General features: G+C 38.1%; 1 protein-coding gene across 1 annotated transcript in view; it reads right to left on the bottom strand.

Moving 5' to 3' along the window:
- The window catches only part of LOC121384272 (demethylmenaquinone methyltransferase-like), an 18,776-nt gene extending 14,143 nt beyond the window's left edge, over window positions 1–4,633 (bottom strand). Inside the window, exon 1 of the mRNA XM_041514589.1 lies at window positions 4,541–4,633. The gene's annotated coding sequence lies outside the window, so the exon portion shown is untranslated. The remainder of the gene's footprint in view (window positions 1–4,540) is intronic.
- Window positions 4,634–13,406: the final 8,773 nt, after the last annotated feature.

Raw genomic sequence — 13,406 nt, 5'->3', positions numbered from 1 at the left:
TATTAACTTTTAAAACAAACCAGATATTTTGTCCCAAATTGTGAATTCCAGTGAAAATTAGTGTGTATACAACGAACTGAGCACAACTAAAATATTACTTAAAGCAAAAACTGTAATTAGCAAACACGACCACACCGAAGATATACAAGAATGTTCCTTTTTTACTTGCCATTTGAACGGTATCCAAACAATAAGCCTGATATGTGTAATTCCCACCCCAAAATCCCTGGACTGAAACATATAACCCTGTATGTGTCTGACGTCATTAGAGATTGAGTTTGAACTCTAAATGTTTTATAAGCACGGCCAATGTGCTTTCATACCTGTTATCAGGCCAGTTTTATTTCGGGACTTTAAAATATCTTATGATGCTAATACGGAAACCTGACGATAAAATAACCATACAAATTAGCACCCCCCCCCCCCCCCCCTTGAAAATCCGTCCTGGACCCATATTTTCGAAGCCATCTTAGCACTATGAAATCGTAAAACCGTCGTAGGTTGTGACGTCTCTACAGCACACGCCATAGTGACGTCATAGCTTACGATGATTTTACGATTTCGTAGGCTAAGATAGCTTCGAAAATATGGACCCTGGTTATTGCTACTTGCAGAAACAGCAGATGTTATAAACGGCGTTGCTAAAACAACGTTATAGGCAATACGTCGTCTTCCTTTCAATCTGTTGAAGGTATGGTCCAAAGGCTGATGATAAAATAGGTTAGTTGTCCCTCAACTGATTATAAGGAATATTAGTACATGTATTATTAAATATTGGGTGTTGTTATTAAAACCCGATAATTGTATACTTCAAGCTTGTTACAAGGAACTTATTGATCTACTACGGAGTAAACCCAATTGTAAAATGAACTGGTTGTACCATGTGAACAAATTACTATGTGAAAATGGTTTTTCTTATGTATGGGAAGCTCAGTATGTCACAAATGAAAATGCGTTCCTATATCAATTTAAACAACGTCTTCAAGACAACTTTATACAAAACACTGCTGCTGTACTTAATAATTCATCAAAATATATACTATACAAACATATCACGGATATCTTTCAGTTTCAGCCATATTTACAGAAACCTATTTTAGCCAAATATAGATGTAATCGAACACATTCTCACTCTTTAAATGTTGAAACCGGAAGATATTCTGGCCTGGACAGAAGTGATCGCACATGTTTATTATGTAATATAAGAGAGCTAGAGGATGAATTCCACTTCATACTCGTTTGTCCATTGTTTATTGAATTGCGTGTGAAATACATTAAGACATATTATTACATTAACCCTTCGGTTTTCAAACTTATTCAATTATTACGCAACCCTAGCGTCAAAGTTATTAGCAACATCTGTATATTTCTTTATGCTGCTGCAGTTAAGCGTAGAACTTTACTGTAACTATACTCTACTGAATGAATGAATGTTTAACGACACCCCAGCACGAAAAATACATCGGCTATGGTAATGCAAACATGTGTTCCCCACTAGAATCAATCGTCCTATACATATATCTCTATATGTATGTGCAAAAAGTATTTACTATTATATCTTATAATTATAGTACTGTATTGTAGTTACCGTTATTGTTATAATATTTACCATCTTGCCAAAATTTTGTTTCTGTTTCTGATTTAAATGTGTATTATCTTGTTCTTATGTGCCGTAAGGCATAAGGAAAAATAAATCAATTGAATTGAATTGATATACCCAAATACATGTGCGTGTATTGTTAATTATTTATCACTAGTGGTTTATGTAATTGTGTAGGGGAGACCGGGGCTGGTTGTCACACTTTTTACAATTGATAAAATCTTATTGTCAACTGATTTTCTTGTATAGTTGAAGTCGTTTATATCAGCCATATAGTGTAACGGTAAATTTCGCTCAGCTTCATTTAAATATAGGATTCGGGATATTGAAAATATTACAGTTATTGAGACAACCTGCCCCGTTACGGAGTTGGTTGTCACAGGTCCTGAGGTTGGTTGTCACTATATGTTTGATGTATGAAAATACAGTAAAACACAATAAGTTGAAGTTCTTGTGATTGGATATTACAACTCAATGTTGTCAAATTTAAGACTTTTATTAATTTAAAAACTAATTATTTAATATGCTATACTATAAACAATAACGATATACTTGAATTTTATGTATGTGTATGTATTTATTTATAAATTTATGAATATCTATATATTGTATACATGTCGGATTTGACGGGCATAGGGGATAAAAATCTGTTTTGGCCCCAGATTGTCCCTCATGCCGTTGCCTGGACTCGAACATATGACACCCAATCTCTCACATTTCCGTGACCACCACGATTACCGCTTGGTCACCGAGACATAAAAATAAGGATATACATGGAGCCTACAGACGTGTATATAAAATTATTTTTGGCCTCATATGTATGTATGTATGAATGTATATAAACTGTTAAAGTTTGATTTGTTTAGCAACACCACTAGAGCACGCTGATTTATCAATAATCGGCTATTGGATGTCAAACAATTGGTAATTCTGACTTAGTCTTAGAGAGGAAACCCGCTACATGTATCCATTAGTAGCAAGGGATCTTTCATATGCACCATCCCATAGACAGGATAGTACATACCACAGCAATTGATATACCATCCTTGGTATGTATGTATGTATATACGTACGTATGTATTGCATGCATGCAGGTATGTAAATTGCAATTCACCATGCTTTTGCGTTACTGGGTTTGGTTGCCACGTGTTATTGTATGTGACAACCAACCCCCAATACCGTGTGACAACCAACCCCCGACACCGTGTGGCAACCTGCCCCCTCACGACCCATTCACAATAATTAATGTCCGTCAGACCAGTGTACTAGTCTATTGCTTTTAAGTTTGCACCATAAGAAGCCGACTTTCATATCTGTTTAACACTACTAATCTCAAACAAAATGGACAGTTGGTAAAAGTAAAGTTTGTTTTATTTAACGACGCCGCTAGAGCACATTGATTTTTTTATCTTATCATCGGCTATTGGACGTCAAACATATGGTCATTCTGACACTGTTTTTAGAGGAAACCCGCTGTCGCCACATAGGCTACTCTTTTTACGACAGGCAGCAAGGGATCTTTTATTTGCGCTTCCCACAGGCAGGATAGCACAAACCATGGCCTTTGTTGAACCAGTTATGGATCACTGGTCGGTGCAAGTGGTTTACACCTACCCATTGAGCCTTGCGGAGCACTCACTCAGGGTTTGGAGTCGGTATCTCGATTAAAAATCCCATGCCTCGGCTGGGATCCGAACCCAGTACCTACCAGCCTGAAGACCGATGGCCTGCCACGACGCCACCGAGGCCGGTTAGGACAGTTGGTAAAAACCAATCTAATTAAAATTAGCTCCACTATTACATGTGGATCTAACATCAGCCAGTTGGAGCTCATGTCCACCAATCAAAATCTTACTTGCAGAATCCTGCCAGTGATTTAAAACTAACAACACTGCGTAGTCCCCAATGTCCAGGTAACACTTCGTCTGTAAATAATAATTTATGGGTATGGGTAACTATATTTACGTGCCCCTATCCACGAGGGTTCAGGCACGCCCACCCCGGATTCAGCCTCTGACATCGCCAGTTGTCGATTCCGGGGCGGGAGGGGGGGGGGGGGGGGGGGGGGAGGGGTAGTTGTAAAAATGCATGGGGTAATTTTTAAATGTTGTGGTATGACCACTTACAAACTTAAATAGTTATATCATTTATAATTAGGGATCTATCATATTTATATATTATCACTCTCATATTTATAGTAGCACCGTAAATAAAAGCCTTATATCTTTCTATTATTTTAATATATAATTAGTAGGTGCACTTACTTAAAATTTAGATCGGGCAAATCTAAATAGTTATATAATATAATTAATTAATTACTAATAGTATTTATATATATATATATATTTTTATTTTATTAATTAGGCCCTGGAGTAATAATAATTTAAATATTGACCAATCACACTTCGCTTTTTATAACGTTATTTGGGAGCATACAAATTCTAAAAATATCGAGCGTGTCTATTTTAGTGACCGCAGTACAGCGAACCATACGGGGTGGGTTATCAGTCTTCTATTTTACATTAAAAATTATTTATTTATTTATATATAAAAAAACCCAACTAAATCAGTCTTCAGTTTTACATTACAAATTATTTATTTTATAAAATAAAACATGTTTTAAGGCATTCGTAATTCACACGAAACATGTCGTATACCCTCAGGATAATTCGGAATGTTTTCAAATTATTTTTAAATCACTGGCAGGATTCTGCAAGTAAGGTTTTGATTGGTGGACATGAGCTCCAACAGGCTGGTGTTAGATCCACATGTAATAGTGGAGCTAATTTTAATTAGATTGGGTAAAAACTAGAATATAATAACATTAATAAAAAATTTAAAAAGATACATAGAGTGAAAAAATTTCAACTTTCTCAGAAGAATGCCGTGAATTCTTTTTAATTTAACTATGGCGGAATATAAACATTTCAAGCCACATACCTGTCTTAGTCCAGTACGCTTACGCCGTTTAATGTGTGACAACCAACCCCAGTCTCCCTTAATTATATAGGAGTGCGCGGACGTGTGTTTGCATCGTGTTAAGTCTTAATCTTTTTTAGTATACTGACAACAAAAGAAATACGATTGTTTAATATATACTCTTCAAAAGAAGAAACGCAAAACCACATTGTCGTAACATTTGGAGAATTGATTTAATTATTGAATGGTGAGTCCGATAATTACCAAATGTTGCAGGATTGTTCACAATTCACTCTAGTCCATTGTGAGTAAGTGATAGGACACACCACCAAGGTCAAGGTCATCTGGAGTCAATACCGGGTGTGGCCTCCGCGTGTGTTGACAACTGCCTGGCACCGCCTGCCCATTGAAGCAACCAGAGTACGGATGACGTCCCGGGGGATGGTGGCCCACTCGGCCTGCAAGGCTGCTGCCAGCTCGGGCAGGGTCTGGGGCTGTGGTTGTCGCTGTCGGAGGCGTCGGTCCAACTCGTCCCATAGATGCTCAATTGGGTTCAAATCCGGTGATGTCGATGGCCAAGGAAGGACATTAATGTTGTTGTTCTGTAGGAAAGCCGTTGTGAGACGTGCTGTGTGAGGCCTGGCGTTGTCATGTTGGAACTCTGCGTTGGCGTTGGCCATAACTGGAACGATGTGTGGCCGGAGGATCTGGTCAATGTAGCCCTGTGCATTCAGGTTGCCCTGCACGTGGACCAGGTCAGTTCTGCCAGTGTGTGAGATGGCTGCCCACACCATGACACTACCCCCGCCGAATCTGTCCACTTCCTGCACGCAGTTTGCCGCATAACGTTCACCACGACGCCTATACACGCGACATCTTCCATCATGACGTCGGAGCAGAACTCGGGACTCGTCACTGAACCACACCTGTCTCCATCGCAGTTGAGGCCATTGTCGATGAATCTGGCACCACTGCAGTCGGAGTCGACGGTGTTGTGGTGTTAAGATGACACCTCGAACTGGACGTCTGGCACGAATTCCTACCTCACGTAGGCGGTTCCGTACGGTCTGGTCGGATATCCTGCGCAAACCTGGTATTGCTGCGGCTGTGGAGGTGGCAGTAGTCAATCGTTCCCGAAGGTGGCGTACCCGGATGTAGCGGTCCTGCCCGGGGGTAGTGACCCGTGGTCGACCGGATCTAGGGAGGTCACGTGTTGATCCATGTTGCTGGTAACGGTCCCACAGTCTGGAGATGGTGCTTGGGGACACATGGAATGCCTTGGCAACGGCCGTTCTGGATTCGCCTGCGTCTAGTCGGCCGATGGCATTGTTTCTCTGCAGTTCACTGAGACGTGGCATGTCCTGGATTGTCAACTGTCGGCCAGATACAGAGGCCAGGCAAGCGAACACCCTGCACTTTTATACTGTCGGTGTTCATGTTGCACGTGCAGACAACGCACGTGCAGTGGTGACATGGTTTGCACGTGGCTGCGTTTTTGCGAATATTCACATTTTGGAACTTTATTGTACAGTAGCTGCGTTTTATCGAATGTAACCGTGGGAATGTGTTTGGGACATGCAATGACCTTATATTCACAAAGCATGAACCGGTAGGAAACATAAAATCGGAGTTATAACCCATTTGTACCCTTTTGCGTTTCTTTTTTTGAAGAGTATATATATTGCCCTAGGGAAACAGAAAATTTCTCTCATCCTCAGGTAAATGGAACAGAGCTATTCCATGAAAGAAAGCCATGTAAGAAATTTCTATCTTACATGGGATATCACGCGCTTGGGTTTAACATGACGTCGTTGGTAATATATGACGTCATATTAATGTGAGGTGGTGACGTGAGGTTATTCGACAATTTTAATTAATATTTTGTTATTAAAACCTTCATTTTAAAAGCTATCTTGTTAATTTGTTGTGTCAAATTTGATTTATTTAACACATGAAACAAACACGGCAAATACGATAGTGTAATTTATGACAAAATGGTAAAATAAAAAAGTCATTTGTTCAGCCATCTTTTTCGTGTAAAATAATGGTTTATTTACCGAATGAATGAGAGAAAAAGACTCCATCATATGCGGTCATATGGGATAGAAAAAGTACTTTTTTCTATCCCACATGATCGCATATGATGGAGTCTTTTTATAATATTCACCTGCATCTCACTGCCCATATGGGTAATACTAATATATACAATAACATATAGTCTACATGCTAAAATAAAATTTGGAAAATAAGACTGTCAAAATCGGCTTAAAATGCCATTAAAAAAATTAATACTAAAATAACAATTTGATTTAATAAAAAAACATATTTCCTTTTTTCTCTTCTGTTGCTCAGTAAAGCATATTACCATTGTATATTCTATCTTAGGATCTCCTATAAATCCCAGATTTACATGTATGGTGCTGTACGTATTTTGTTTTTTCTTCTAGTTTAGTAAAATAATACAATGAATTTAATTGTCTTAGTTAAGTGGTAACATCTAGTTCAGACTGATATTTCTGGGCGTGGCCACCATACATGAATACAGTAGGTGCCCTTTCAAAATGTTTAAATGTTGCACCCACTCCCTGAATATTATAGGTACCCTTTTAAATGTTGCTCCCCTTCCTAGAAAAATACAGCATCAGACCCTGCGACTAGACGATTTAATGGAACTTTGTTTTGTTTAACGACACCACTAGACCACATTGATTATTAATCATCGACTATTGGATGTCAAACATATGGTAATTTTGACATATAGTCTTAGAGAGGAAACCCGCTACATTTTTCCATTAGTAGCAAGGGATCTTTTATATGCAACGCTCCAGACAGGCCAGCACATACCACGGCTTTTGATATACCAGTCGTGGTGCACTAGCCGGAATGAGAAATAGCCCAATGGGTCCACCGACAGGGATCAATCCCAAACTGACCGCGCATCAAGCAAGCGCTTTACCACTGGGCTACGACCCGCCCCAGACGATTTAATGGATCATGGACAGACAACATTCCACAAATAAGTAAATTAAGTTTTATTATTCAGAATTAAGTGTAACAAAGAACAGACACACAAGAGTAATAATTAAAGTGGACACCGAATTGATGGTCAATAATAATTTTAAAAACAAAAATCATCTTTAACACTTCAGTTTTCATCAAAATTATACTCCATCAAGTTTTTCTTATTAATATTAGTATTACTTCTTTTTACAGACCACTGAAATGTTGTTATAAATAATGATAAATATGTACATAATCAAAACGCGTGTGTATATTTGTTTTTCCTTCTCTCTCTCTCTCTCTCTCTCTCTCTCTCTCTCTCTCTCTCTCTCTCTCTCTCTCTCTCTCATTTCCATATATCATTATATACTTTCATTTACTCTAGATACTTGTTAAAATCCAGGTCCTTGTGAATATATTATTTTAATTAAGTCTGCCTATAAAGTAGTAACTACATTGTGTGTGTATAAATTATATATAAAATTACTGTAACAACCCATGTCTTCTCCCTTTGCATGGGCTGATATTTGTCAACCAGGGATGGTCAAGAAAAAATAAAGTTATTAATTTCAAAAATGAAAGAAAAAGAATATTAGTATTAATATTACATATGATTTATATATTAAAAAAATAACTTCAAGGAAATACCTGAAAATTGTATTTGCATTATTTACAGCCAACAAGACTTGTATACCTGTGCGTAACGTTTTGATGAGATTTAGTTGAAGTGCATGACGTCTTATTACCGACGTCTTATTAACGACGCACTCAACACATTTTATTTACGGTTATATGGCATCGGACATATGGTTAAGGACCACACAGATATTCAGAGAGAAAACCCGCGGTCGCCACTTCATGGGCTACTCTTTTCGATTAGCAGAAAGGGATCTTTTATATGCACCATCCCACAGACAGGATAGCATATACCACGGCCTTTCATATACCAGTCGTGGTGCACTAGCTGGAGCGAGAAATAGCCCAATGGGCCCACCGACGGGGATTGATCCTAAACTGACCGTGCATCAAGCGAATGCTTTACCACTAGGCTACGTCCTGCCTCGTCTTTTTACCGGTGAGGTGACTTCAGAACTTTGATTTATAAAATATCAAATTAAAATGTTATTTTAGAAGTATTATAATATAAATAGAATTCGCTACTCGTGATTTTTAATATGTAAAATATACTACCGACAAAAAAATAAGGGAACGGATGAAATTATAGTGAATGTTTTATTTCGATTAACGTCTGGAAAACCAATTTGGGGCGTGTATATCAATATCTGGTGTGTCCACCATTTTGGGCGATGCATGCTCGACACCTTGATGGCATACTGTTGATTAATGTACGTGTGGTTGCCCTGGGTATTGCCCGCCATTCATTCTGAAGGGCTACCGCAAGCTGGGCCACGTTGGCGGGTGCTGGGTCCCTGGCGTACACTCTCCGCCCAAGAACGTCCCACAGGTGCTCTATAGGGGACATATCGGGGGACTTAGCAGGCCAGTCGATTGTCGGTATGCCTTATTGTCGTAGGTAATCGGTGACTATCCGAGCGCGATGTGGTCTTGCATTGTCGTCTTGAAATTTAAAATTTCTGCCAATATTTCTCGCCACTGGAACAACGACAGGACGCAAAATTTGGTCCAGATATCTCTGGCCAGTCAAATTTCCATTAACAATAATCAAATCTGTTCGCCTGTCATGTGTGATCCCTCCCCACACCATGACACTGCCACCCCCATACCGATCATGGTCTAGAATTGTAACCCGGGCATATCTCTCGCCGCTACATCGCCAACAACGTTTTCTGCCATCTGTGAATCTCAGGCAGAACCTCGATTCGTCTGTAAACATGGTATAACGCCATTGTCGCACAGTCCGTCCGTGGTGTTGCCTAGCCCACCGTAATCGTTGCCGCCTACGGTGAGCTGTTAGGGTCACACCCTTCAGAGGACGCCTCGCTTTCAGGCGGGCTTTGTAGAGTCTGTTCTTGACGGTCGATGTTGAAATTCGCCTTTCTGTTATTGTACGGAATTCACTGTTGATAGCAGCAGCTGATTTGAATCTATTGCGTTTAAGCAATTAATGTTATGGTACGATTTTGTCGAGGTGTCGTCTTTTTAGGCCTGCCACTCTCAGGTCTTGTTGCAACCCCGCCAGTTTGACGGTACTTATCCCACAATCTAGAAATTACACTTTTTGATTTACCAAACATTCGGGCAACTTGGCATATTGACGTACCTCCCTCTATCGTACCGACAATTCGCCATTTCGTCTCTTCATTAAGGTATCGTTTTGGGGCCATTTTCACGCATGTGATTACCTCACTTGCATCGGTGTTTGTGAGTTCCACCATAAGCACATACACGTGATCTTCTGTGTGCACGTGCATCACATGCTGTTCACGCGTGATGTGAAATTTCATTTTGATCAGATGAAGCGTTCAGATGCAACTCCACTGTATTGTAACAGTGCATGTCAACGATAGTTACATTCACATCAGTCTTCCCTTATTTTTTGTCGGTAGTATATCAACCTCGTCTAGTTAATCTGTTTTTCACTCCAGACATTTTATTTTATAAATCATGTATGATAAGCAAACACTCGGCGGGGTGTAATTTTCATTAGTACTTTAGTACACTATCTGGACCAAGAACCTTTAAAGCTGCAATGTCAAGTTATAGCATCGCTAATTAATGCAAAATACAAATGTGACAACACTTTCATTAAACCCATATACCTTCGCTATCAACAGATATCGCCAAACACCAACATCTGTGCCTGTTGTTGAACATGTTACTACAACCCTGGCAATTAACCACGTAAATCAGCAATGCAGTGGAGATTGCCGTGGGTTTTTATTTTTACGCGGCATTTATTTTGCCGTTGTACTTTCAATGTTCTATGTCACTTTTCTCAATTAACTATTTACTTTTGTAATACTGAGAAATTAAACCCTTCCTACACATTAACCACAAAACCGCTGTGGAGACTATTCTGTCTACAGCACTTGGACTGGCTTTGTTTTACAAAGTGCCGTTGTACTGTTAACAGGTTCCACTGTATCAACAACAACTTGTTATATCTACCACAAACAGAAGAGCTCTCAGAACAACTAAATATTCAATATATTTAGGAACCTGTAAAAAAAAATTACAATTCAGTGTCCACTTTAAACATGTCAAATCTGACAAGACGCATGTATTACACGAAATAACAGGTAGCTGAAATTTGGATCAAGTATAGATTGCACAAGCATAGAGAGGGAACAAAAATTAGCACCAGTTCCCAAAAGCTCTATTGTAATCATTATATAGGATATTTATAGTAAGAAACACCAGATAAACATAACATGCATTAATTGAAAACAAAACAAATACACATCTAAATATCAATCTTTTCCTTCTCTCAATCTCAAAAGTAAGTTTACTTTGTCATAAAGATCATTGTGAAAAAAAAAAAAAAAAAAAAAAAAATGATGCAAATTTCAGCACTTCATGTGTTATTTTAAATGGTTAAAAAAAAACCCATCAGTTTCCAGGCTTCCTATGACCTGTATAGATCCTAAAGAAATATGTGTACAAAGTATTAGTAAAGGAAGAAGGAAAACTCGAGATATTTATGAGAAAAACAAGTTAAAGACAACAATAAAAAAATAAAAAACACTGGGGTAGAAAAAACCCATGATATAAAAATCAAATCTGCCGACCATTAAAATGCTCCCCAGCACCCCGTGTTACATAAAATAGGACTAACCTGACTGCCAGACAAGATATAAAATGACTGATGAGATGTTAGACTAAAACATCATCTGAAAACTCTTACTCTGTCCAATGTTTGTGTGTGGCTTTTTACAACTGTAGGTTATTAATGGGAGTTATGCACATTGTAATGATTAAAGTGATAAGTGAATAAATGCAATATCTGTCTCAGTGTAACATATTTAAACACACTGTGGGAATGGTTTGTAACATGGATAGAGCCAACACTAAATCTGGGCCCAATTTCACAAAACATCGTAAGCTTAGTTTTGCACGTAAATGTAAATCTACGACTAAACCACAATTCTTTATTACTATTAAAAATACAACAAATATATACTAAAAGGCAAAAGTTATTGTGACATGGATTGTTTAGAGTAATAAATTTGTGAATGGATTTATGGATGTAAACCAGAGAAAATGTGCATGAAACAGCTCGAAGAAATGCGACCAAGCAGTTGTTGCAGCGATTGCATGCTTTGTGTAAGAAACATGGAATATTCAGGAGAAATCCTGTCCAGTGTTCACCATAAAAGGTCAGACATTTAGTCGCAAATCATTGCCAATCTGTGCACCCTTCAGAACTCCAGAAGTCAGAAAAACATCATTATTGAACTGTTTAATGCAATTTCATCATGCCACGCCTCAGTGAAAATGACAGATGGTGAGTCATAGGGATGCTTGAATCTGGGACCTTGCAGCGTGACGTCACACTTCAATTCAACGTCCACAGAAACACCATATGGCACTTATGGCAACGATATCAACAAAACAACCAGGTCAGGGACCATCCCCGTAGCGGCCGACCACCCATGACAACCCCTCGTCAAAACATATGGATCCGAACCACGTTCCAGCCAGCAAATCTCACAGCCCGTACCATCCTTGGCAACAGAGATGTATCAGCGAGGACAGTCCGACGACGTCTACGCATCTATGGACACACTCGCTACTGACAGTGAACTTCGCTTTGGATCCCTCTAGTGATGTGGCTCATTTACATATGGCAGGTGTGCCCTTTTACATATGCTCGTTTCCATACCTTCGGACATCTCTCGTTCCATGTTATAACGTTTCATACACTACAGTAAAAACTTATTAGTTATCTTTGTCTTTTTTGTGTCACAATAACTTTTGCCTTTTAGTATAGTCTGAAATACAATTATTTCATGTTGTTTTGTCCTTAAAATGCATACCAAACACATGTAAATGCATACCAAACACAAATAAATGCATACCAAAAACATGTAAATGCATACCAAATACATGTAAATATATGACTGGTATAAATGCTAGTAGCGAACGTCACGTTACGATGTTTTGTGCAATTGGCTCCAGAACACTAAACACGAACCAGTCTGTAAAGGTCAGAGCAGGAGAAAACTTAAAGGGACATTCCAGAGTTTGCTGCATTGTAAGACTAATAAAATATTTCTACGATTAAATTGACTCATTAAATATATTTTCTTGTTTAGAATACCAGTGTTTGTATATGCAATGTGTTTCTGGTCATCTTAATATTTGTAAGAAGCCCAAATTGGATTTTGTTTTCAAATAATTTCGTACATACGAAAAAATAAATAAATTAGGAAATAAAATGAAATTTAACCTACTACAAATATTAGAACAATCAGGAACACGTTTAATATACAGCCACTAATATTTTATGCAGAAAAATATATTTGATATGTAATTACAATCGTTAAAAAGGCTCTATTAGTCGATAACATCTTAAAAACTACAGCAAACTCAGGAATGTCCCTTTAACTTTAAAACAGTAAGCAGTTATTTTATTTATCTTGCAATCCATATGAAATGAAAAATGACCAAAATGAAGTTTTATTTGACAAGTTTACCGTTTTGCCAGAGTAGTGTGTCCACGAAATGAATGCCTTATTGCCTACACTATACACCAAAACAAAATAGTTCTTAAATAACAATATATTTCTTATTTAAAAAAAAAATTGTGTTCAAAACAGTTTTTAAAAATCAAAATGACTGGATATAAAATAAGTAACTTTGAACAACACAAAATTCCTTTTGTGATCATAAGTACATGTAGTTCCATCCCCAAAAGCTATATTTTTGGGTCAGGTACAGAAAATATAGAAATTTATCTACATGT

Source organism: Gigantopelta aegis, chromosome 10 (genome assembly GCF_016097555.1).
Source record: "Gigantopelta aegis isolate Gae_Host chromosome 10, Gae_host_genome, whole genome shotgun sequence".
NCBI classification, from domain to species: Eukaryota; Metazoa; Mollusca; class Gastropoda; order Neomphalida; family Peltospiridae; genus Gigantopelta; species Gigantopelta aegis.
The sequence above is the reverse complement of the archived record's forward strand: the minus strand, read 5'-3'. Positions and strand labels throughout refer to the sequence as shown.